The sequence below is a fragment of the Lutra lutra genome, chromosome 14 (assembly GCF_902655055.1).
Source record: "Lutra lutra chromosome 14, mLutLut1.2, whole genome shotgun sequence".
NCBI lineage: Eukaryota > Metazoa > Chordata > Mammalia > Carnivora > Mustelidae > Lutra > Lutra lutra.
Genome location: NC_062291.1, coordinates 61,270,875 through 61,295,747, shown reverse-complemented (window position 1 = coordinate 61,295,747; position 24,873 = coordinate 61,270,875). Strand labels below are relative to the sequence as shown.

General features: G+C 48.0%; 1 long non-coding RNA gene across 1 annotated transcript; it reads right to left on the bottom strand.

Moving 5' to 3' along the window:
• Positions 1 to 77: 77 nt before the first annotated feature.
• LOC125084896 (uncharacterized) lies at positions 78 to 24,227 on the bottom strand. Its single transcript, XR_007122733.1, has 3 exons — positions 23,798 to 24,227; positions 4,540 to 4,695; positions 78 to 204 (listed from the first exon to the last, which is right to left on the bottom strand). It is a non-coding gene; the product is annotated as an uncharacterized LOC125084896 (long non-coding RNA).
• Between the last annotated feature and the right edge of the window lie 646 nt (positions 24,228 to 24,873).

Sequence of the window (24,873 nt, the reverse complement as noted above, 5' to 3'; positions counted from 1 at the left end):
CACAGCAGAAGTTTTTCTTTGTTTGTTTGTTTGTTTAATTTTAAGATTTACTTATCCATTTGAGAGAGAGAGAACACATGCGAGAGAGAGAGCAGGGATTGGGGGGAAGGAGTGCAGAAGGAGAGAGAGAATCCCAAGCAGACTCTGAGCTGAGTGAGCCCAACTCCGGGCTCCATCCACTGATGCAGGAGATCATGACCTGCGCTGAAACAAAGAATCAGACACTTAACCTACTCAGCCACCCAGGTGCCCCAGCACACCAGGAGTTTTTAGTTGTGATGAAGTCTAGCTTATCAATTATTTCTTTCATGGATAGTACCTTTGGCATTATATCTAAAGCCATACCCTAGGTCACCTTGGGTTTCTCCTAACCTATCTTTTGATGATGGCTCTTCGGGGAAGCATACAGCTGTGTCTTTACAGAGAAACCACCACCTCATCACAGGGATACCTAGTGAGTACGGCACCCAGATGTTTGGTCAATTGTCACAACAGCTAGAACACACAACCTCAAACAACAAGCTCGGTTCTTAACCATTCATCAGTGAAAACTAGAAGCTGAACTTCTTCACATAGAGGAGCAACACTGGGAAAAGAAGTTGTTCCTGGAAAGCACAGATTCATTTAACAATGAACTTGAAAGGTTGTGTAGTTCACGGATGGAAGTGGATATAGAGAAAATTGCAGTTGAAATTGCCCAGGCATTAAAGCCTCTGCCTTAGGCTCAGGTCATGATCTCAGAGTCCTGGGATCGAGCCCCACATCGGGCTCTCTGCTCAGCAGGGAGCCTGCTTCCTCCTCTCTCTCTGCCTGCCTCTCTGCCTACTTGTAATCTCTGTCTGTCAAATAAATAAATAAAATCTTAAAAAAAAAAATTGAAATTGCCCAGGCAGAGGAACCGACATGCAGAAGGCAGAAAGTGGCCGCAGAGCAAGTCAAACGGGGTCAGAGCGGTGCTGTTCCTGAGGAAGAGCGAGCAGCTAACCAAACCGAACCAAAGAAAGGAGGTAAGAAAAAGCATTCCCCTGGAGACAGAGGAGACACTCTGAAGATATTACAGAGAGCCAAGAGAATGGTGAAGAAGGCACGTCTGCTCCTGGGGACAAGGGGAGGGGGCAGGAGGGTGGCACCAATGCTAGTGATGCCGGCTGGAGGAGCCACCACCCCATCCAGTATCAGAAGGTGGGAAAAAAAGAAATGTTGCCTTGTTTGATGTGTTCTAAATAATTTTATAAATGAAAAAGTGTTCTTTGAGTTAAGAAGAGAACAACAACGGAGGGATGGAGCCTCTAGAGGCTGCTTTTAGGCCACAGGCTTGAGCAATGGAAACTCGATCAGGGAAAAGAACCCTAAGCAACCCTGGGGCTGAATGCAGAGGGGCTCATTAAAGGACCCATTTTGAAATAACCATAGGCCCTAAATGACCAATTATAACCAGGCACAGTTCCCCAGACTGCCCAAAAAGGGAAAATTGCATGCGTTCCCATACACCCCACTCTGCCCTAGAACTGTGGTCTCACCACCGCCTGGTGGCAGATGGTCTCTCTCTGCTGTCCTGCCCTCTGCTCCCTTTGCGTGCATTCGATAAACTTCTGTCTCCTTTGTTCTGCCTTGGGAGAATTCTTTCACCTCCTGCACTGCTGGCCCCCACCCAATTGGGATGCCCCCCATTTGGTGATCCCCATCTGATCAGAGCACCCCACAGAGCCCTCCTCTCACCATCACTGCATGGCTGATCGGATGCTCCCACCCAAGACTTCGAGTCCTAATGGAGAGACAGGAAGGAGGATATGGACAGTCATCCCTTGTCCATGTCAGTGTCTCCCATCGTCCCTGTCCCACCTTTCCCGTCCCCTCCTCCGGGCAGGGGGCACTGGCCAGATTGCTCTGGTGTGAAGCTATTCCTGTTGTTCCTCCTGCCTGGCTTTTGGGTTTTCTGGCTTTCCCAGACTCCTTCCAAAACGTCGCATCTTGTTTCAACTCAGTTAGCTCTTTAAGTTGGTTTCTGTTGCTTGCCGTCAGGGACTCTAACTGACACGTGTCAGGAGATGGCTTTCCCAGCTATGACTCTGCATTTCCTCCTAGTCCCATACTGGCAAACTAGAGCTCTGGACCCCAGCTTTAAATGTTTAAGACAACCAATCTGATTGACCACCTTAAGTTAGGTTGGCCCAATCAGCCTGGCTCCAGAAGAGGACAGAGCAACATGACACTGGCAAGGCGAGCAGAGAGGCGGATAGGATACAGACCCACATGTGATTAGGCTGACAGTGCAAAGCCTAATTACCAGGGTCCCAGGACACCAGGGGTCCCCATCACTACAGACATTGTAAATATGCATACTCATCAGGAAACTACTTTGGCAGCTGGCAATAAAACATATTGAAAAAGGGGCACTTTTTTCCCAGTTCTTAGTAAAGTGTGCCATGGACTACTAGCAACCCAGTTGGGCCCACTCCCCAGCACAAAGGGGCTTGGTAGGCACCTCTTAGAGAAGATAGCAAGGGCCAGGTCCACCCCATCAGTGGTTCCACATATCACACGTAGCTGGGAGAGGGGGAAATCCAGTGGCCCTGATGTCTGACATACACATACCATTCCCTCTTCATGGGCAAAAACTGGTTGTGAAGCCCCTCACATTTAGAGACTAGTTCAAGGCTTTGGAATGGTTGGCTTTGGAGAGGACGATGGTGAGAACTTCTGGGCAGCAAAGTCTGATGAGCCAGGTTCCACCCACAGGGTTCAGAGCTGCCGCACATGCTTAGCAAAAGACACCAAGAAGGGTGCCTGGGTGGTTCAGGGGTTTAAAGCCTCTGCCTTCAGCTCAGGTCATGATCCCAGGGTCCTGGGATCAAGCTCCCTGCTGAGCAGGGGGCCTGCTCTCTGCCCCCCCCACCTGCCCCTCTGCCTACTTGTGATCTCTGTCTGTCAAATAAATAAATAAAATCTTAAAAAAAAGAAAAAAGGCACCAAAAGATTTCTCCTCTCTGCAGCTCCCCTGGAGAGCCTTCATTCATTTGGTCACTGGCTGTGTGTCAGCTCTGCATTATGGGCTGGGTGGGGGACACGGCAGGAACAAGAGAGACAAAGTCTAGTCTAATGCGGGAGACAGACAGGCCATGAATATTTCCTAGGTTATGCCTGTGCTAGGAAAGGGGTATGAGGATAGTGCCCTTACAACGAGGGGATCCAATTTAGGGGTCAGGAAAATGTAGGATGAGTAGGATTCAACCAGGTGAAAAGTGGGGTAGCACAGAGAAGGCGGGTTTATTTAAGCTATAGGCTAAGCTCCTGATAGAAACAAGCCGAAAACATGCAGTGGGTCAAATAAGATACAAGCGCTTTCTCTCCTGTAAAGTTCTAGCAGCAGGCAGGGTCCAAAACGAGTGGGTGTCTCAGCTCCATGAAGTCAGACCAAAGTAACAGTGGTTTAGGGGCACCTGGAGGGCTCAATGGGTAGAGCGTGTGCCTGGTGATCTCAGGGTTGTGATTTCCAGCCCCGAGCCCCATGCTGGGGGTAGAGATTACTTAAAATCTTTAAAAAAGCAACAACAGGGGCACCAGTGAGTCTCCCTGGGTTAAGCCTCCTTTGGCTCCGGTCATGATCTCAGGGCCCTGGGATTGAGCCCCGCATGAGGCTCTCTGCTCAGCGGGGAGCCTGCTTCCCTTCCTCTCTCTGCCTGCCTCTCTGCCTACTTGTGATCTCTGTCAAATAAATAAATAAATAAAATCTTTTTAAAAAATAATAAATAAATAAAAAGCAACAACAATGACAAAATAACTGTGGTTTAAACAAGAGAGAAATGTACTTCTCCCTCCCAGGGCAAGGTCCAGAGCTAGAGAGGCCAGGGTTGGTGGGGAAATTCTGCTCTGTTAAGTCTGCAGGAAAGTTATTTTCTAGGTCAGCTGGGGAAGCAGAACCACTGTATCACGGAAGCAGTGACTTATCAGAGGAACCAGACTTTGCACAGTTGTCAAGGGAGCTAGAGAACTAAAGGTCATGAAGAGGAGTTGGAGGGTCCCAGAAAGCCACAACTTAGCTTTCCAGAAGCTCTGTGCCCAAAAGAAATGAATGTCCATTGAAATGTGTAAAATGCCAAACTTTGAACAAGAAGAAACAAAATAAGCCAACAACCAGGAAAATAATTGAAATGATAGTTGAAGTCATCTCCTTTTAAAAATTTTTCTCAGCTCTGTTGGCTTTAGAGCAAAGTTCTACCAAACCCACTATGTTACATGTGTCTTTTTATTCTGATTCTTTATATCTGGGGCCCTGCTAATCCTGGGGAGACAGACCTCTAAGGCCCAGCCAATTCCTAGAGACAGCAAAGGATTCACCTGCGAGCGCGCCTTTCACATATAAGCTAATGGGGCCCGCACCCACACCCCTCTACCTCTTCTACCCAGTCCTTCCCACCCCAGGCCGCCAGCATTTCTTTGCCCCCATCACCCCTGGGGCCAGCGACCAGGCTACTAGGCACAGCCACTACACCCAAGAGTCTGCTGAAATTTAAGCCAGCCAAGCCTAAGCTTGCTTACCTTGCCTTATATCATCGCCGCCTGGCCATGTACCTCTGAGCAATTCAGTCTGGACTCCACAAGGGGACAGATGAGTGTTGTTGGCTGCAAGACAGGAATCCGCGGCATCCTAAGTATCCATCATTAGGACAAGTAAAGGGGACAGACAGATGCATTCTGTGGAGTGAAGACGCAGCAGTTAGAAGCAGAGGGTTTGAGAAATATAGAGGAGCACGACAAAAGTAAGGACCAGAAAGAGATCTAAAATGCATACGTATACAAAACACAATATATTTTCCAAAGATACGTATATACCCAAAGACAGAAGCCAAATACAATATATTAAGCGTCTTTGAGGGAAAGAGGAAATCGGAGCAACACCTGAGATGAAGGGAAGAAAAATGAGCACACCAGAGATTGCTGAGAGATGGCCCTGTATGAGCCCATGACCCTGATGCATGGTCTGGGGCATATGGCGAATTGATCTCTGCATCAGAGGCCCACCCCAACCAAACGCTCCCCTCCCTCTGCCACACACACCTGCGTAAAATCTACATCCTGGGCCAGATTGTTGGCTCCCTTAAATCAAGTCTGGGGCCTCTAAGGTGGGGAGCAGAAGGACATTCGGGTGGCTCCTGGGCTACTGGCAACGTTCTATTTGTTAACCTGCATGATGGGGTATTTGTTAAACTCACAAATAAGTTGTGTGGATTTTTCTTTATTGTTCTTTACATCTCATTTTAAAAAACATGACCTTGGGAGCCTGAGTGGCTCAGTCAGTTAGGCATCTGCCGTCTGCTCAGGTCATGATCCCAGGGCCTGGGGATCGAGCCCTGCATCGGGCTCCCCGCTCGGCTAGGAGTGTGCTTCTCTCTCTACCACTGTCCCCCTGGCTTGTGTTCTCCCTCTCTCTCAATCTTGCAAAAATAAATAAATAAAATATTTTCATAAATAAATAAATAAATAAAAACATGATCTCTTGGGGCACCTGGGTGGCTCAGTCCATGAAGTGTCTGATTCTTGATTTCAGCTCAGGTCATGATCTCAGGGTTGTGAGATATAGTCCTGTGTCAGACTCTGAGCTGAGCATGGAGCCTACTTGGTAGTCTCTCTTACTCTCCCTCTGCCCCTCCCCTTCCTGCCCCTGCACATGTGCTCTCTCTCTCTCTCTCAAAAAAGCAAACACACACACACACACACACACACACACACACAAAACATGACCTTTTTTGGAGCTTCTCTAGTGAAATGGGGAAGGGGGCTTTGAACATTCTTTGCTCACCTTGCCATATACCTCTCCCTGCCTCCTTGACTCTGAGGGCTACTGAAAAACACAGTTTCAAAAGCTTCAATGTAATCCATCCCTTGTTTCACTGAGAAGCAAACTGCAGTTTGTGTGGAGCACCTCTGGGATGGCTTCTTGTCAGCTTCCAAAGGGGGCTAAATCATCAGTGGTTGTAATGAGTCGTGATAAAACTAATGCCGAGGGATGAAGGCTCTGGTCCCTCTTGACCCCAGAGTCAGGCTGCCCTCTAAGTGCCAGGCACTGAGCTGGGCACAGATGGTGGAGGTCTTAGTCCTGCCTGCTGGACAAGCCAGACCGTAGCCCCGTAAATGACCCATGAAGTTTATCCATTAGCTTCCTCTGCTTGGAAATCCTTCTGCTGTCCTTTTTCTGACCTTGTCAGGTCCTGTGCTTGTCAGTCCTCAACCCCAGCCAGAGTCCTCTTGGGAGAGAGATAAAAAGGGAGCGTACTGATTTCCTGCCAGCCCCCACCCGAACCCAGGTTCACCTCTTTGGCTTGAAGCCGTCTGTCAAGATGCAGCCTTTTTCTCCTTTTTAGAAGTTACCTGCGTGTCAGTTTCAGTGTGTGTTTAAAGATGTTCCATGGGTGAGGGAAAAAAGGATTAAAGTGGCTTGTGAATATTCCCTTTTCCTGGAACAACTTAATATCCCATAAGGTAAAGTGTTAGATCTCTTCTTTTCATCTCTATTTCACAGAAGAGGACTGTGGAGGTGATGGAGCTTGCCCAAGGTCACCAGCAGAGTCAAGACTGGACAACAGATCTGTCTCACTCCAGAGCACCTAGCCACCTAACCCTCTCCAGAAGCCATCTGGGTGGACGTGTGGGTGGGAGGAGAGTGTTCAAAACCAAGTACATTTCTAACTCTGGAGGGGGACTTGTGTGAAAATACCTTCTCATCCCCTCTGGAGAGAGACTGGGGTCTGTGCAGAGAAATGAAGCTCTGTTGCTTACATGGTCCGGGGGTGCCAGGGCTCAGTGCCTCGTCTCATCTCGGCTGCTCTAGGGGTGGGCCCTGTGGATTCTTCGCGGGGGTGGGAAGAATCAAGAAGAGAGAGCTGCCTGGGTGGCTCAGTTGGTTAAGCATCTGCCTTCCCCTGGAGTCATGTCGGGGGAAGGGGGGGTTGGCATTCAGCCCCGCAAGGAGCTCCTTGCTCAGCGGAGTGCCTGCTTCTCCCTCTGCCTGATGCTCCCCCTGCTTATGTTCTAACAAATAAATACAATCTTAAAAAACAAAACAAAACAAAAAAACAAAACCAAAAACGGGGAGGGTGAAAAGGACATAAATTGGTGGCTATTTAGGAGGAATCAGAGCTACTGTGAGGTGACAGAATCCGAAGCAACCAATCCTGGGCTTTAAAGGGAAACACAAGGACAGGGCCCTCACGAGCCACTTGAGTTCTGGCACACAGAACACTTCGCAGGGCCTGCCAGTGTCCGGGGAAGGGGCGCTTTGCAACAGCTTTGTAAGGTAAGAAAAAACCAGCCCCCGGGGGCAGACGGGCCACACTGCCGGCGGAGGAACAGGAGCCGGATCCCACCAGAACAGCTGATGAGCTCCACCTTGTGGCATATAGGGGGATGGCAGCCCCGAGCTCTGGCAGGGGTGTCTGGGGAAATTCCTTCCTGTCCCCCATGCCCCCCGACCCCGGTCTCCCTCGCTGGAACTGCTGGAGCGCCCGCGTTGTGTTGGGCCTTGCACGAGCCATTTACATCCACCGGCTCACCTTCACAACAGCGGACCCCAAACCTCTTCTCTTCATTACCACCTGTCCTTCCCTCCATCCTCAGGCGGGAGCTGAGGAAGCCTTGCTTCCTCCCAGAGGGGTCCTCTGTCCCTCACCCCGGGTCCTGTACCTCTGCTTGCTACTTCTGGAAGATCTGCGTGACTGGTTCTCTGATGCTTGGTGCACTTTACTACTAATAGTTTCCCTAATGGTGTACCTTCACCAATGGGCCATAACTTCCTCAGGCAGCTTACTCTCCTTTACCAATCGTGGCGGAGAACTGAATTAATTTTTTTCAGATGAATAAATGATGAATGAGAGAGTATGCCTGGCATGAATAGCTTGGATGCCAGCATGACACTGCAGCCTGCAGTGATGCAGTGCCCCAAGCTGGCACTCACTTTAGGGAGAGTGTCTCTAAAGGGCATTGATCTTGGGATGCCTGGGTGGCTCAGTCAGTTAAGCATCTGCCTTCAGCTCTGGTCATGATCCCAGAGTCCTAGGATCAAGTCCCACATCAGGCTCTTCGCTCAGTGGGGAGCCTACTTCTCCCTCTGCCTTCTGCTCTCCCTGATTGTATGTGCTCTCTTTCCCTGACAAATAAATGAAATTAAAAAAAAAAAGACCATTAATCTTGAAATTCAAGCACGTCCCCTTGTAGAACCCCAGATGACTACATGTTATATTCCTTTGTATTTGCTCCATTCTTTCACTGATGAGATCCAGGGAGAGAGGAAGCAAGGGAGGGATTTTAAGACATAATTGTCTGGTGATGAAACAGGGTCCTAGAGGAGGCTGGTCCTGGCCATGGTTGCTGAAATGGGTGTAGAGAATCCATTAGGTAATGACCCCTGGCAGGTGAGTCCTAAGAGGACATTTACTTGTTTATTTTAAAGATTTGTTGATTTATTTTAGGGGGAGGGAGGGGCAGAGGGAGAGAAAATTCCAAGCAGACTCCACACTGAGCATGGAGCCCAATGCGGGGCTCGATCTCATGATCCTGACATCATAACCTGAGAGGAAACAAAGAGTTGGATGCCTAATGGACTGCACCATGCAGGCACCGCCTAAAGAGGACACTTAAATTGGTCTCTGATCCCAGGGCTCAGATCAGTGGAGTCAAAGATCACACCACCGATCTCTCACTGTATTGCCTTTTGTGAGGTTTTCATACATGACTTTGGCCTCTTCTGGTTAGAGGTTTGTCCTCATTCATACCGCTACCATGTGTAGCGGTAGAAATGGTAGCAGCGTCAGCAAAATCTTGGGCTCCCCAAGTGTGCTACAGGAACACCTCTGGCAATTCTCAGAGCACTGGGCAGACGTCTAACAGTCTATTTTTACAGACGAAGAAACTGATACTGAAAGACTAATATAACTTGCTCACAATCACACAGCAGGTAATCGGCAGAACTAGGATGGCGATCCAAGTCCGTGGCTCCAACTGTGTGCTCTTGAAATTTGTTTTGAATCAACAGTACACTCACACGAAACAAAATCCAGACAGTTCCAGACAGTGACAAGTCAGCCTTCCATCCACCCACTAGCTCAGGTGTTCTGTTCCCCTCCCCAGAGAGCTAGAACTGGAATTTTCTTGGGTATTTTTCCCGAGTTTTTCTATGCCTATTCAGACATATATGTTCTCTCCCCACACATGGGGGGGCAGCCTAGCACATGCCCTATTCTGCTTCCTGTTCTTCACACTCCACCCTAGACCTAGAATTTGCTCTACATCCTTGGATTTAGAGCTGTCTCACTCCTCTCATGGCCGTATACTATTACACTGATAGAAAATTTATTGTCCTGGTCCTCTACCGATGGACACTGAATTTGTTTCCAATCTTTGAGATTGCAAATAATGCTCCAGGGACTATGTTTGTACACATGCCATTTGATATGTGTGCGCATATGATGGAATCAAAGCCTCTTAAGGCTTTGACTCTTTGCTCATTTGTTCGTTTGGCCATTCATTCATCTAGGCCCTGAGGACACCGAGATGAGTAGTACCTGGGTTCCCTCCTGGAGGAATGTGCACCTTGGCAGAGACGGTGAGCAGGGCATGGAAGAAGTAAGTACTGGCCATTGTGCTTCTGGAAACCTGAGGCTGACAACGGGTCTGAAGACTGACCATCTCCAAGCTCCTCCAAGGAATGCTGGGACTAAACTGCGGACCACACTCTTCTTCATGCTGCCCTGTGCCCTTCCCAGGCTTCCCTGTGTATGGCAGTTTTCTGCCCCATTTGTCATTCTTCATTTGAGTAGTTCTGGGAGGCTGGTTGGAGACGGTAAGCAACAGGTGGAGAGAATGGAGAGCGCCCTCTTGTGGATCTCTGTGGAGGCAGTGTGGAAAGACCCTGGATAACCTGCCTCTCCTGGTCTTCTGATGCTCAGTTGGGTACCCCCAAGACCCTTCCTTTGCCTCAGGTGGAAAGGGCATAGGGGGAAACTCCCCCCAAATCCTGGTCCCCCGACTAGAGAGTAGAGGCTCAATTTTAGGGTTATCCTGTGCCCTGAGCTTTAGGATGTGAAATCGAGAGAAAAGAAGGAGTCAGAGAAAAGGAAACTGGGAAAACAAAAACAAAAATGAAGGAAGGATCAGAGATGGAAAAAATAGGTGCACCAAAAAGGGGATCACACCAAGGGGAAATTACAAAGATGTAGTTTCTTCATTCTCCAGGTTCATAGACCTCTGTTAGTCCCCAGACACCCCTCTCTTTGCAATTAAGATAGTGATGTTCAAACCAGCACCCAGTACGTGGGGCCCAAATCTAGCCAACTTGAGCAGGGCTGTCCCTTAAGGAGAGCTATCCCTGCAGCCCCCTCCCCAGTTGGGAAAGACTCTGAGTTGGACTTATGGCCTGATGTAGCCTTTTTTTTTTCTTTTTTAAGATTTTATTTATTTATCCATCAGAGAGAGAGGGAGAGAACACATAAGCAGGGGGAGCAGTAGAGGCATAAGCAGGGTCCCCACTGAGCAGGGAGCCCGACATGGGACTTGATCCCGGGACCCTGGGACTGTGACCTGAGCCAAAAGCAGACGCTTAACCAACTGAGCCAACCAGGTGTCCTGACCTGGTGTAGCCTTATGCATTTGACCAGCCCCAGGAGAGACAGTGCCTCCAGGCCACAGACCAGCCCCTCGTTCTACTCCACACCCAGCCTGTCTGCTAACCACTGGCGATGGCCATGCCAAATATATCTGCCTGTTCCACCAGCTGGGGCAGCTGAGCTCTGAGTCCCTGTCTTCTGAGACCAAAATCCCTCTGAGGCTGTCCTGGATCCTCACTTGGGACAGGCAGCCAGGGCTGTGGGGATCCTTGCCTTGTATGGCCATGGTCACAGGGAGAGAGAGTGGGATACAGGTGGGAGGAGAAAGGAGAGAGTCCTTGTACTGGGAGATTTTACAAGTGTGGCAGTCTCTGTGATGGTCCCCAGTGATCCCTGCTTCCTTTGTAATCTCTCTCCCCTTGTAGAATCACCTTCTCTTGAGTGTGGGCTGTACCTTTAGACTTACTTCTAATGAAAAGAATATGGCAAAAAGTGAGGGAATATCACTGCTGAGATTAGGTTATGAAAAGACTGTGTATTCCATCTTGCTTGCTTTCTCAGGCTCTCTTGCTTACTTGCTCTGATGAAGCCAGCTGCCATCTTGTGAGCCGCCCTATGGAGAAACTCACATGGCAAGGAACTGAGGGAAGCTACTAGCAAACAGCCAGTGAGAAACTGAGGTCTCTGTCCTCAGTCCAATAACCCATAAGGAACTGAATTCTGCCAACCATCTTGCAAATGAACTTGGAAGTAGATCCTTCCCCAGTCAAGCCTTCAAATGAGATTGCAGACCCAGATGATACCTTGATTGCAACCTTGTGAGAGGAATGCACACTAGAAGGTTGGATGAATGTATAGTGGGCGAATCCATAGTATCTACCACACCTTCCACTGAAAGTGGAACTCCATCCCCCCCTCCCAGAAATTCATGGACTGAATCCAGCTAGCCCATACCCATAATCCCCTTCCACCTTTGTCCCGGCCTAATTAGCTCAGGGAAGAAGGACCCTCCCTATCCCACCGACTGTAAAGATGTCTTGTTTGTTTTAGTGAAACGTGGCCTTATTCTCTGGATACAACCAATGTTCAGTAATTCTCACTCTGCCTGTCCTTAAAATGCCAAGGTCACCCTGGTGGGCTTGGGGTCATTGTTACCCAAGTCCCCAACTATTCTTTTTTTTTTTTTTTTTTTTTTTTAGATTTTATTTATTTGACAGAGAGAGAGGGATCACAAGTAGGTAGAGAGGTAGTTAGCGGGGGGTGGGGGCACGGGTAAGCAGGCTTCCTGCTGAGCAGAGAGCCCGATGTGGGCTTGATCCCAGGACCCTGAGAACATGACCTGAGCCGAAGGCAGAGGCTTAACCCACTGAGCCATCCAGGCGCGTGTCCCCAACTATTCTTACCAAAATTTCTGCCTTCACACAGGAGGTCCTAATTAGGAGAGCCCCCAAAAGGAGGAATCTTGGCTTATTGTCACTCAAAGGATTCCCCTCAATGCCAGCCAGCTTTGGAGAATCTCAATCCTCGGTCCTCACCAGGTCCTGTCTCCTAGTATCCCGCTGATGGAACGATGGGGGAGGGGTAGTGGCCCTGCATTTCTATTACCCTAAGATGTTCTTGATCTCCATGGATGGGAGAAGCAGCCTGGGAACAACTATTATTAAGCACCATTTCTGACTCAGCCCTGAGACAAGCACTGGGATAGAGTCAGTTATAACTCAAAGGATGGCCTCTGGAGCTTATGGTCTCCTGGGAGCAAAAGACAAGTAAATAAGCACTCACAAAACCTCATGATGAGTGTGATGAGTGAAGAACACCAAGGGCATCTTGGGAACTGGGAAGAAAGCCTATTTCTTTCCCAGGGGCAGGGGAGGCTTTGCAGAGGGTAAGAGTTTACTGGGCCCCAAGAAAGAGAAGACATTCCAGAAGAGGAAATGGCATGTACATGGCCACAGTGGTTAGGAGAGGGTGTGGGGCACTAAGTGAACTGCACGCTATTTGAAAAGCTGGCACTTCAGTGAGACAGGGAGACAGGAACCACTGAAACACCTTTTTTTTTTTTTAAGATTTTATTTATTTATTTGACAGAGAGAGATCACAAGCAGGCAGAGAGGCAGGCAGAGAGAGAGGAGGAAGCAGGCTCCCTGCTGAGCAGAGAGCCCGATGCGGGGCTCGATCCCAGGACCCTGAGATCATGACCCGAGCCGAAGGCAGTGGCTTAACCCACTGAGCCACCCAGGCGCCCCCTGAAACACCTTTTTAAGAAAATTTTTGCTGATGTGGAAAGATGTCCAAGATAGTTTATCAAATGAATAAAGCAAGTCACATGAGAGTGTGTGTGGTGTGATCCCTTTGCATTCTGTGTTAAGGATATATGTGTATATGCACCTGCTTCCTTGTGAATGTCTGGAAACTTACTGACACAAGAAATCAACCCTTGAGGAGCTGGACTGGACCGGAAAGGAGAGGAGAGAAGAGAAAGGAGAGGAGGAAGAGGGCACTCTTCCTTTTTACCCCATCCACTCTGTACTGTTTGCATTTGCATTATTTTACAATACTGGTGTGTTCAAAGAATTTAATGGAGTAAGTAATGTAACCATATTTTCCTTACAGAAAGATCACCTTCCCAAGATTTGGGGAACAGTTTGAATGTGGGATGGATATTAGATGTTATTAAAGAATTACTATTAATCTGAGCCACATATGAAAAGAATCTTATTTTTCAGAGGTAAATAGTATGATATCTAACATAAGAGTATTTCTAAGCCCTGGGGAGATTCAGCAAAAGCTGGACCCCATGAATTTACCTGTATGAGTTTCTGCAGCAGGGCTCTGTGGCCTGATGAAAGAGAAAGCATTTGGTGGGGATGTGGCTCTGGGCCTGGGGTTTGTCAGTGACATGGGTTAAATGCAAGGACAGGCTGCATTTGGGGGAGGGGGCGTTCTTGGCCATATGGAGGAGAAGGAGAGCCAGGAAGTCTGCAGCTACAGTGAACAGCTGTGTGTATATGTGTGCTTGGCTAGTCCATATCTGGACACATTCCAATTCGGGAGGAATCCCCCTTTGTGTGTGACTTGGAAGAAGGCAGAAGCTCTTCTGCCACTAGAGAAGCAAGGGGCCAGAGATTTCTCTCTCCATCCCACTATCTGCTGCCTTTGGGCACACGACCCGAGTCAAGCTGATTAATGCTCCTCCCTGGGATGACTCAAAGATATAGGGACAGGTGAAAAGTTATTCAAAGTAGGAGCATGGGCAGGGAACACAACGCCAGCAGCATTGGAGACATCAGTGTTCAGGGGGGACTCCAGCCAGAATATTCTGGTGGTTTGACCTTGGCTGTATTTCTTGCCTTCCTAGTTCTTGAACACTGGTTCTTCGGCATTTATATGGATTTTTTGAGTTACCCAACTCTTTTTTTTTTTAAGATTTATTGATTTATTTGTCAGAGAGAGAGACATCAAGAGACACAAGCAGGGGAGAGCGGCAGGCAGGGCAGGCAGAGGGAGAAGCAGGCTCCCTGCTGAGCAAGAAGCCCGACCCAGGACTTGATCCCAGACCCTGGGATCATGACCTGAGCCAAAGGTAACTGCTCAATGGATTGGGCCCCCCAGGCATCCCTGAGCTACCCAATTCTTTTTTTTTTTTTTTAAGATTTTATTTATTTATTTATTTGACAGAGAGATCACAAGCAAGCAAAGAGGCAGGCAGAGAGAGAGGGGGAAGCAGGCTCTCTGTTGAGCAGAGAGCCCAACTTGGGGCTTGATCCCAGGGCCCCAAGACCACAACCTGAGCCGAAGGCAGAGGCTTAACCCACTGAGCCACCCCGGTGCCCTGAGCAACCCAATTCTTTCCCAAAAACTCTCTTTACTCTTTTATATTTAAGGTAGCCAAAGTTAATTTTTGTGCTTGCTGCCAAGAACCGTAAATAGTACATAAACTGGTACCAGACAAATGATGGCAGGTGAAAGATTGTAAGGAGAATGGGAGAAATGGGGATCAGTTATTTGGCTTAGCGCTATAGGTCTACTGGAATTCAGGAATGGGAATTTGGTGGCCTATGCCATGCAGTACACACCATCTAATTAAATTACTGCTGTGATCACCTAGAATGAAGTATCCACAGAGAACAGGCTTTAGGAGACCATAGGGAAAGGAGTACCTGCTTCGAAAACCTCAGAACAGCTTCTAGAAGTTGGATAACAGCTCAAAATATTAACTTAAACCCATGGACTTTCTATCGTTCCTGGAAAATATACCTTATTTCTTTTATCAACAGGACTGACATAAACGAAAACCAATCTGAGAATTTGATCCTATTGGTTCTTGAACTATAATGTTAGAGAAATCATAGTCTTATAAAATTAGGACATTTGATTAGGAAAAAACAGGAACCCTAAGAATCAGAATAGGGCTAGGTAAGGGACATTTAGAGGAAATCCTCAACGATCACTGAGCGTCCCTCACCAGCTGAAGCAGCTCCTCCCCACTGTCTGGCAATGCCTTTCCCTTGGCTGATGATGTGACCTCTTCTGGAGTTACCTTGCAAGAGGACATCATTTATTCTCAAGCTCCATCAGTCCTACCCAACATTTTCTTTAGATATGTCAGCTTGCCAATTTTGGGGGATGGTGCTGTTTGAAGGAGCATATCGTTGACAAACCTGGACTCCCAGCTGCCCAAACTAGAACACCAAATTCAGGATCTTAGATAAATATGCATACATCAACAAATTCATATTGAATTTACATTACAATGTCACAAGCAGTGGAGCCTCATAGGAATCTGAAGATATCTAAAGATAGGCACATTGGAGAAGATTTATCCTGTGCAACTTGACCACCCAAACATTATGTCCCTGGAAAGGGTCCCTGATGTTTCATTCTCAGAGAACTTGGAAAGTGCTTTGGTGAAGGAAATAACAGAAACACTTTAGTAAGCCATTCTCTGTAGGTTAGAGATGCTACTGAGAGATGGTGAGTGGCTCTCTGTTTCAAAGAAAATGAATTGTGTGCTTTATTTATTTTTACTTTTTAGAGGGGGAGAAGGGGAGAGGGAAAGAGAGGATCTCAAGCAGGCTCCATGCCCAGCACAGAGCTCAACATGGGGCTCGATCTCATGACCCTGAGATTTTGACCTGAGCCAAAATCAAGCGTCAGAGGCTTAACTGGCAGAGTCACCCAGGCAACCCAAACTCTATATGCTTTATAGCAAGTAGCAGCACTTAAGTAGCAGAGGCAAATGTAAATAGCACATTAGGCAATAGAGGCCCTTGAGCATTATAATTAATTTTTGTTTCTTCTAATTAAGTTCCTGAAACTAAAATAGCCCATTAAGGTGCCACTTGATCAGGATTTTTTCAATGGTAAAAAATGGTGAGTAGAAGTTTGAGTTGAGTAACTATGTCAAAACTACAAATTGTTTCCCAATATCTATTTTCCCCTTCTCTCTTTTAGAAATAGGACCTCTGGGGGGCACCTGGGTGGCTCAGTGGGTTAAAGCCTCTGCCTTTGGCTCAGGTCATGATCCCAGGGTTCTGGGATCAAGCCTCACCTTGGGCTCTCTGCTCAGCAGGGAGCCTGCTCCTCCCCTCTCTCTCTCTGCCTGCCTCTCTGCCTACTTGTAATCTCTGTTGTACAATCTACTTGTAATAAATAAATAAAAATCTTTAAAAGAAATAGGACCTCTGGGACGCCTGGGTGGCTCAGTTGGTTAAGCGGCTGCCTTCAGCTCAGGTCATGATCCCAGCGTCTGGGATCAAGTCCCACGTCAGGCTCCTTGCTCAGCAGGGAGCCTGCTTCTCCCTCTGCCTCTGCCTGCCACTCTGTCGGCCTGTGATCACTCTCTCTAAAAAAAGAAAAGAAAAGAAAAGAAAGAAATAGGACCTCTGATTTTCAGTGGAACGAAGGGCTACCAAGAATAAAGACTACATTTCCCAGCATCCCTTGCAGCTAGGTATGGCCATGTGACTAAGCTCTAACCAATAGGATGTGAGTGACAGCAACATGTATAATTTCCAGGTTGTATCTTTAAAGGTAGGGGTTATATCCTTCTTCCTCCTCTTTCTCCAGCTTGCTGCTCAGAATACAGAAGTGGTTATGAGACATTTTGGAATGTGGGCCAGGGCAATATTCTAGTGATGGTGAGAAAACAAGCTAAAAAGGAGCCTAGATCCCTGGATGACCTTGTGAAATAAAGACATCCTACCAGTCCCTGGACAGCCTACATTTGGGTTGTCACATAACAGAGAAATAAACTCCTATCTTGTTTAAGGCTCTGTTATTTTAGGTCTCTGTTACTTAAAGAGTAAGTGAGTAAGGAATGACAATAGAGAGTAAGCCCCCAATGATACAGAATATGTGCATCTCTTTCAATTCCCAGACCTGAGTCATTTTACAGACCCAAAGCCCCTTAAGTAAAAAGGAAATTAAGCATTTGTAATGAGGAATTCTGTAATAACAGCACAATAATATCCTTTAATAATTACAGCTACCAAGACACCTGCGTGGCTTAGTTGTTAAGCGTCTACCTTTGGCTCAGGCATGATCCCAGCATCCCGGGATGGAGCCCTACATCGGGCTCCCCACTCAGCAGGGAGCCTGCTTCTCCCTCTCAAGCTCCCCTGTGCTTGTGTTCCCTCTCTCGCTATCTCTCTCTGTCATAAATAAGTAAAATCTTAAAAAATAATATAGCTACTACTAATTATGAACCAAGCACCATTGCAAGTTCTTTACATGTATTAGTTCATTTAATCCTCAAAACTTTCCTATAATTCATATACCAAGAAAAGGTAATGAATACCTTGCAGCAGATACAAAAATTAACTCAAAATGGATTATTGATCTAAATGTAGAATTTAAAACTATAAAACACTTAAAAGAAGCAGAAGAAAATCTTTATAAATTTGGGTTAGCCAAAGTTTTCTTAGTTATGACTACAAAAGCACTATCCATAAAAGAAAAAACTGATAGACTTCATAAAAAATTTTAAACTTCTGCTCTTCAATAAACACTGCTCAGAAAATTAAAAAATTAACCACAGATTGGAGGTAAATATTTGCAAAACATATATCTGATCAAGGACTTGTATCCAGAATATATAAAAAGCTCTCAAAACTCATTAAAAAGAAAGTAAGCAATCCAATTTTTTAAATCAGCAAATGATTTGAAGAGATACTTTACCAAACAGACATTAGGAAAGATGATTAACATACTTAATCATTAGGGTAATATAAATTAAAACTACAATAAGATATCATTACTCTAAAATGGTTAAGGGGTGGGCACCTGGGTGCCTCAGTGGGTTAGGTCTCTGCCTTCAGCTCAGGTCATGATCTCAGGGTCCTGTAATCAAGCCCCGCATTGGGCTCTCTGCTCAGTGGGGAGCCTGCTTCCCCCTCTCTCTCTGCCTGCCTCTTTGCCTACTTGTGATCTCTCTCTCTGTTAAATAAATAAAATAAAATCTTTTTAAAAAAAATGGTTAAGGGGCACCTGGGTGGCTCAGTTAGTTAAGTGTCTGCCTTTGGCTCAGGTCATGATCTCTGGGTCCTGGGATCAAGCCCCATATCGGGCTCCCTGCTCAGTGGGGAGTCTGCTTCTCCCTTTCCCTCTGCCCCTCCCTCCTGCTCGTGCTCAATCTCTCTCTCTTAAATTAAAAACAAAAGTCTTTACAAATAAATAAAGGTTAAAAATTTTAAAACTGAGGGGCACCTGGGTGACTCAGTGGGTTAAAGCCTCTCTCTGCCTTTGGCTCAGGTCATGATCTCAGGGTCCTGGGATCGAGCCCTGCATCGGGCTCTCTGCTCAGCAGGGAGCCTGCTTCCTCCTCTCTCTCTCTACCTGCCTCTCTGCCTACTTGTGATCTCTGTCAAATAAATAAATAAAATCTTTAAAAAAATTTTTTTTAAACTGAACATACCAAGTGTAGACCAGAATATTGAGTAACCAGAACTCTCATTCACTGCTCACAGAATTGCAAAATGGCACAGGCATTTTGGAAAACAGTATGGCAGTTTCTTATAAAGCTATACAAACATACATACATACATACATACATGTATAATTACTCTATGAGCCAGCAATCCCCCCTTCTGAGTATTTACCCAAGAAAAAGAAAACTTATATTCATATAAACCCTAAATATGAATGTTTATATTGACTTTATTCATAACTGCCAAAAGTTGGAAATAACCCTAATGTCCTTCGACTGGTGAACAGATACACCAACTGTGGTACATCCACACAACATAATACTACGTAGTAACGAAAGGTAATGAACTACTGATACATGCAACAATATGGATGAACCTTCACTGCATCATGTTAAGTGAAAAAAGCTAGACTCAGGGGCCGCCTGAGTGGCTCAGTGGGTTAAGCCTCTGCCTTCAGCTCAGGTCATGATCCCGGGGTCCTGGGATCGAGCCCCACATCGGGCTCTCGGCTCAGCAGGGAGCCTGCTTCCTCCTCTCTCTCTGCCTGCCTGTCTACTTGTGATCTCTGTCAAATAAATAAATAAATAATCTTAAAAAAAAAAAGCTTGGGGCGCCTGGGTGGCTCAGTGGGTTAAAGCCTCTGCCTTTGGCTCAGGTCATGATCTCAGGGTCCTGGGATCGAGCCCCGCATCGGGCTCTCTGCTCAGTGGGGAGCCTGCTTCCTCCTCTCTCCCTCTCTGCCTGCCTCTCTGCCTACTTGTGATCTCTGTCAAATACATAAATAAAATCTTTAAAAAAAATAAAAATAAAAATAAAAATAAAAGCTAGACTCAAAAGGCTACATACTGTATGATTCCATTTACATGACATTCTGGAAAAGGCAATCAATAGGAACAGAAGGCAGATCAGATGCTACAGGATAACCAGGAGCTAGGGATGAGGGAGAGACTGCCTACAAAAAGGTATGAGGGAATTTGGTTGGAGGGGGGAGGAAGGGTGATGAAAAAGTTCTGTATCTTGGTTGTACGAACTCCTCCTCAGCCATGAGCACCCAGCTGAAAGATCACCTCCTATAGGAAGTCTTCCCTGGTTGCCCCTCCCAGGCTAGTTTGGGAACACCTCTTACCGGTTTCACCAACAGGGGCATTCACCACACTATACTGTTATAATTTGTGAGCCTCTGCAGTGGTTACACAAATGGGTACATTTGTCAAAACTCATAGAGCCCATAAAAAGGGCAAACTTTATTATGTATAAATTATATCTCAAACCTGACTATAGGGGAGAAAACTACCCAAAAAAGTAGGGCACCCATTCCACAGTTTAAGAAACTAAGACACAGAGAAATTTCAAACCCAGGCCCACTCCAGATCTGTGCTCTGGACCACAGAACTATACTGAATTCTCCTATCAACCTTCCTTCAAGGAAGCCTCAATTATTCTCAGGGAAATTAAGACCTAGAGAAAGAAACATTTACCCTTTGAGAGGTTATTAGTCACTGGCTTTCAGTTAACACAGTGTCCCTGTGATCCGTCAGGCAGAGTGGAGGTTTATGAGGGTCATGAGATAATTTTTTGACTCAACCACCTTGCCGTGGGCTGGTGGGATTGCAAACCCATTCCATGACTATTCTCCTTTTTTATGCTCAGGAACTAGCAAAAAATACACTTTGGGAATCCAGTAGTTGGGAAGGCAAAACAGAAGCCCCTGGAACTCTTACTTGCTACCAAAATAGTAGGCCAAAGCTGCATTGGGTCACTGGGGTGGCTCAGTCTGAATACCAGATTCTTGATTTTGGCTCAGGTTATGACCTCAGGGTCGTGAGATTGAACCCCATGCCAGGCTCCATGCTCAGTGGGGAGTCTGCTTGAGATTCTCTCTCTCCCTTTGTCCCCCCACAAATAAGTAAATAAATCTTTAGGGACGCCTGGGTGCCTCAGTCAGTTGAGCGTCTGCCTTCAGCTCAGGTCATGATCTCAGGGTCCTGGGATTGAGTCTCAAGTTGGGCTCCCTGCTCAGTGGGGAGCCTGCTTCTCCCTCTGTCTGCTGTTCCCTCTCTGCTTGTGCTCTCTCACTGACAAATAAATAAATAAAATCTTCTAAAAAAAATCTTTTTTTTTTTTTTTTAAACTACACCTGGGGCACCTGGGTGGCTCAGTGGGTTAAGCCTCTGCCTTTGGCTCAGGTCATGATCTCAGTGTCCTGGAACTGAGCCCCACATCAGGCTCTCTGCTCAGCAGGGAGCCTGCTTCCCTTCCTGTCTCTCTGTCTGCCTCTCTGCCTACTTGTGATCTCTGTCAAATAAATAAATAAAATCTTAAAAAAATTTTTTAAAAATTAAAAAGCTACATCCTGAGGGATTTCTAAAAATTACACCACAAAAGACATTAAAAGTGAAGGCTGATGATTCCTGTCACATCTCCATTTAATTATCAAGAGATGGTAGAAGATAGGTGAGGCTTGGAGAAAGTTCCTATTTTCTATAGCACATCAGGGCGCTATGTGGAGCCTGTGCCATGTCACAGTGGAGGCACTTCTCATGGCCCAATAAAGAACTAAGAGCCTTTTTATTCCCCTCAAAAGAAAATAGCTAGAGTACCTGGCTGGCCCAATCAGTAGTGCAAGCGACTCCTGATCTCCAGGTCATGAATTCAAGCCCCACATTGGGCATGGAGCCTATGTTTTAAAAAAAGGTAAAAATTTTAAAAAAAAAGAATATAGCTACTCATAGGAGGAGGCCTGGGTTTGCTATAAATCACTTGGTGTACATGAGACACCAAGATGGACTGAGCTGTAGGCTATCTGGTCTACCTAGCCATGTGCTGGCTGTATCCTTTAGAGTCAATCAAGTAGAAAGGGAATCCATGGGAACAAGGCCAAGTAGGTCCTGAAGGCATAAGCAAGCATCCTTGTGCAGGCCACTCACCAGGGCCTGGACTAGGGGGATGTGGACAACAGGCCTAGGGCATAAATTTATGGAGGCACTCACTCAGGCGCTGACCCGGTGTTTGCATGACTCTGACAGTGGGGGCCTCCCTACATTTTTTACCACAGGCAGCTAACTTGCTGCTGCCCCGACACTGTGATGTGCCATCCCCCACTCTACATCTCTGAGCCCATGGGGAATCCCTAACACCGGATGACAGAGAAAGAAAAATTTCAAGTTTAGTTTGTAGTGCAGTATGCCACCCGTGGCCAGAAATGGCCCATTGCTGTACAGAAGAGAAGAGAACCTTCCTCATGGGCAGAATGCTGAACAGTATCTTTTGTGGCCCACTCCGTCTGTAAGGAGAGGCGGCCTGAAGTAAGGATTTGTACTGTGTGTATGGGCGGTGGCGAATGCTCGAGGCAGATGGCAACAACTTGAAAGGAATGAGATTAAAGATTTGGGGCAAGGAAGAGGAAGGAAAAAGCATAAAAAAGAATCTTTGGGGATGGATATAGAGTGTGAAAATATTTGTGTTTTATGGACTTGGTCACTACAGAAAGGGTTCTTAATCGTCAGCTGGGGAGTACCTGAGTGGCTCAGTGGGTTAAGCCTCCAACTTCGGCTCAGGTCATGATCTCAGGGTCCTGGGATCGAGCCCCGCATAGGGCTCTCTGCTCAACAGGGAGCCTGGTTCCCTTCCTCTCTCTCTGCCTGCCTCTCTGCCTACTTGTAATCTCTGTCAAATAAATAAATAAAATCTTTAAAAAAAAAAGATTTTATTTATTTATTTGACAGAGAGAGATCACAAGCAGGCAGAGAGGCAGGCAGAGAGAGAGGAGGAAGCAGGCTCCCTGCCGAGCAGAGAGCCCTATGCGGGGCTCGATCCCAGGACCCTGAGATCATGACCTGAGCCGAAGGCAGAGGCTTAACCCATTGAGCCACCCAGGCGCCCCTAAATAAATAAAATCTTAAAAAAAAAAATTTAAACCTAGCATCTGAACACTCTCCCTGATTTTGGGAGATAGTCCCCAAATGAGGTAAATATTGGTGAGGGAGTTTTTTCTTTTCTTTTTTTTTTTAAAGATTTTATTTATTTGCTTGACACACACAGAGAGAGAGAGAGAACACATGTACAAGCAGGGGGAGCAGCAGGCAGAGGGAGAAGCAGACTCCCACCTGAGCAAGGAGCCCAATGAGGGACTCGATCCCAGTACCCTGGGATCATCACCTGAGCTGAAGGCAGATGCTTAACCAACTGAACCACCCAGGCGTCCCTCAGTTTTTGCTTTTCATATAGAAACCTAAGGGACTACGTTTTCTCCCCATCTCTTCCAGCTGGTGCCTGGACATGTGTCCTAGATTTAGCCAATCAAATGATTCCACACAACGCTTGGAATCTTAAGGGAGTAAAGGTCGCAATAATGGAAGGAGACAAGAAATGACACCCAGGGATGCCCATGCCAAGAGTCTAGTGACTGGGTGCCCGCAGCAGTGCCCTAACCAGGGTTTCCTGCCCTTTGACCCTGTAGTGTTTCCTAAAATGGATTTTCGTTAATACTTCAGCCTTTTTGTCTATCCTAGCATCCCTGCAATAAGGGAATTTTTCTCTTGAGTTAGCTGAACCCAGACTTCAACACTGATGGGCATGGAGAAAATCAAGGGTTCAAGGAAGGGGAGTAATCTCTGCAGGCTAGGGTTGACAAGTCTTCTCCGAACCTTATGTGGGTGAGACAGGCTTCTGTCCTGTACTGGCTGGAGAGATGATGTTTCCTACAGGTCTCTTTTGTGGACTCTGGTCGCTAAGAAGGCCCATTTATCAGAACAACTGGTGTGGCTACTGCTAGCTGCCAAGCCTGCAGCCCAGAGATCCGGGGACTGAGCACTCCTACCCCCCTACTCCTACATCCAAGGGATAAAGGCAGAGATGCAGGCAAAGTTCAGCTCTCTGGAGAGAAGCAGTTAGGGCTGGGGTTGGCTCTTCCTTTCCCCCCAGGATTCCTGCCCTTCCCAGGAATGTAACAGCAGCACTCACGGTTCCCCGTGAGTACCCTCCCAGCACAGCTGCGGGCCAGCTTCCCAGCCCCAGGCGCGCAGCTGTGCTTTCTCCCCAACTAAAACATAACAGCACCTGGCCTTCTCTCTCCACCTTGCCCTGAGAGACACAGGTGGGACTGGAGACAGGGATGCTCTGGGTGGCGCTTATTTGCATCCGAGAGCCACGGGGAGAGTGCGCCTTTCTCCTTCCAGGTTGGACCGTAGAGCCCAGGCCCTTGTCCTAGTGGCTACTGGAAGAATCCTGACCCGAGGGACCGCACTCTTCCCAGGGTTTCCAAGCGCTTACCTTTCTGCGGCCGGGCGGGTCCGGCTCCCGGGAGCGAAGGCGCGGTGCTGGGGCAGGGCAGGTGGAGCGCTGCTTTGAAGTCTCTGCCCCAAACTCACAGGAGGGAAATCTGACGCCCGGGGTCCCTGAGAGGGGCGGGACCGGGCACGGCTCGGCGCCCCTTTCCTTTCAATACTGGAGGAGAGTCGGGGGGATGGTCAGGAACCCGCAGAAAAAAAAGCGAGGGAGCCGCGCCCTCTCCGTCTCGAGAGGCCCGTGCCGCCTGGAACTTGGCGGCTGGAGCGCAGGAGTAGAACGCGAGCCCTTCTCGGCCGCGGCCCCAGGGCGCCGCCTCCCGGGACACCCGCCGCAGCCCCGGACCGCGCGGGGCGGCGGGATTCCTTCCCAGGGCTCCCGCGGCGGAGCGTAGGGACTCGCCGCGGAGGAAACGGCCGGGTTGGCGGAATTCTTCCGGCAGTCGGGCCCGCAGCTCCCCCGGCCCGCGGAGTCCCGGCCCGAGCCGGCGGGAGGCGCGAGGCTGCGGGCGGGTCGGATGCAGAAGGCGGGCGCACGCTGCGCCTTCCTCCCGACGGCCCGCCGGGCTTCAAAATGAGCGTCCGTCTCTCTCGTCCGTTTCGCATTTCTCACATTTCTCGTTTGCAACCCAACCCGGCGTCCCCTGCCTGAGTGTCCTTTGCTGTCCGGGCCCACAGTCCGGACGCTTCTGGATCGTTCACTAAGCTTCCCGGCAGAGCTCCGGGCCTGGACTCGCGGGAGGCGGCGACGCGAACAGAGCTTCCCCACGCCGGGGGCCGCTCGCTGGGCTCCCGTGAACTGGGGGTGATGCCCCGTGACAAGCGAGGAAGCGACGCTGCTGCGTGGAAGGGGCCGTGGAGCCCACCCCAGGGCAGAAGGCGCAGGGATTGCGGGGGGGCTCCTTTGAATTGGGAGTTCTGCTCACCAGAGGGGTGAATGCACGCCAACCACAGGCCCCCAGGCCTTCGAAGACCGGCTGCTTCAGTCGGCATCTCTCCCACACCGCCGCCCCTCCAATTTCCGAGGCCCTAGAAGCCTCTCCCACCGAGTCTAGGCGGCCG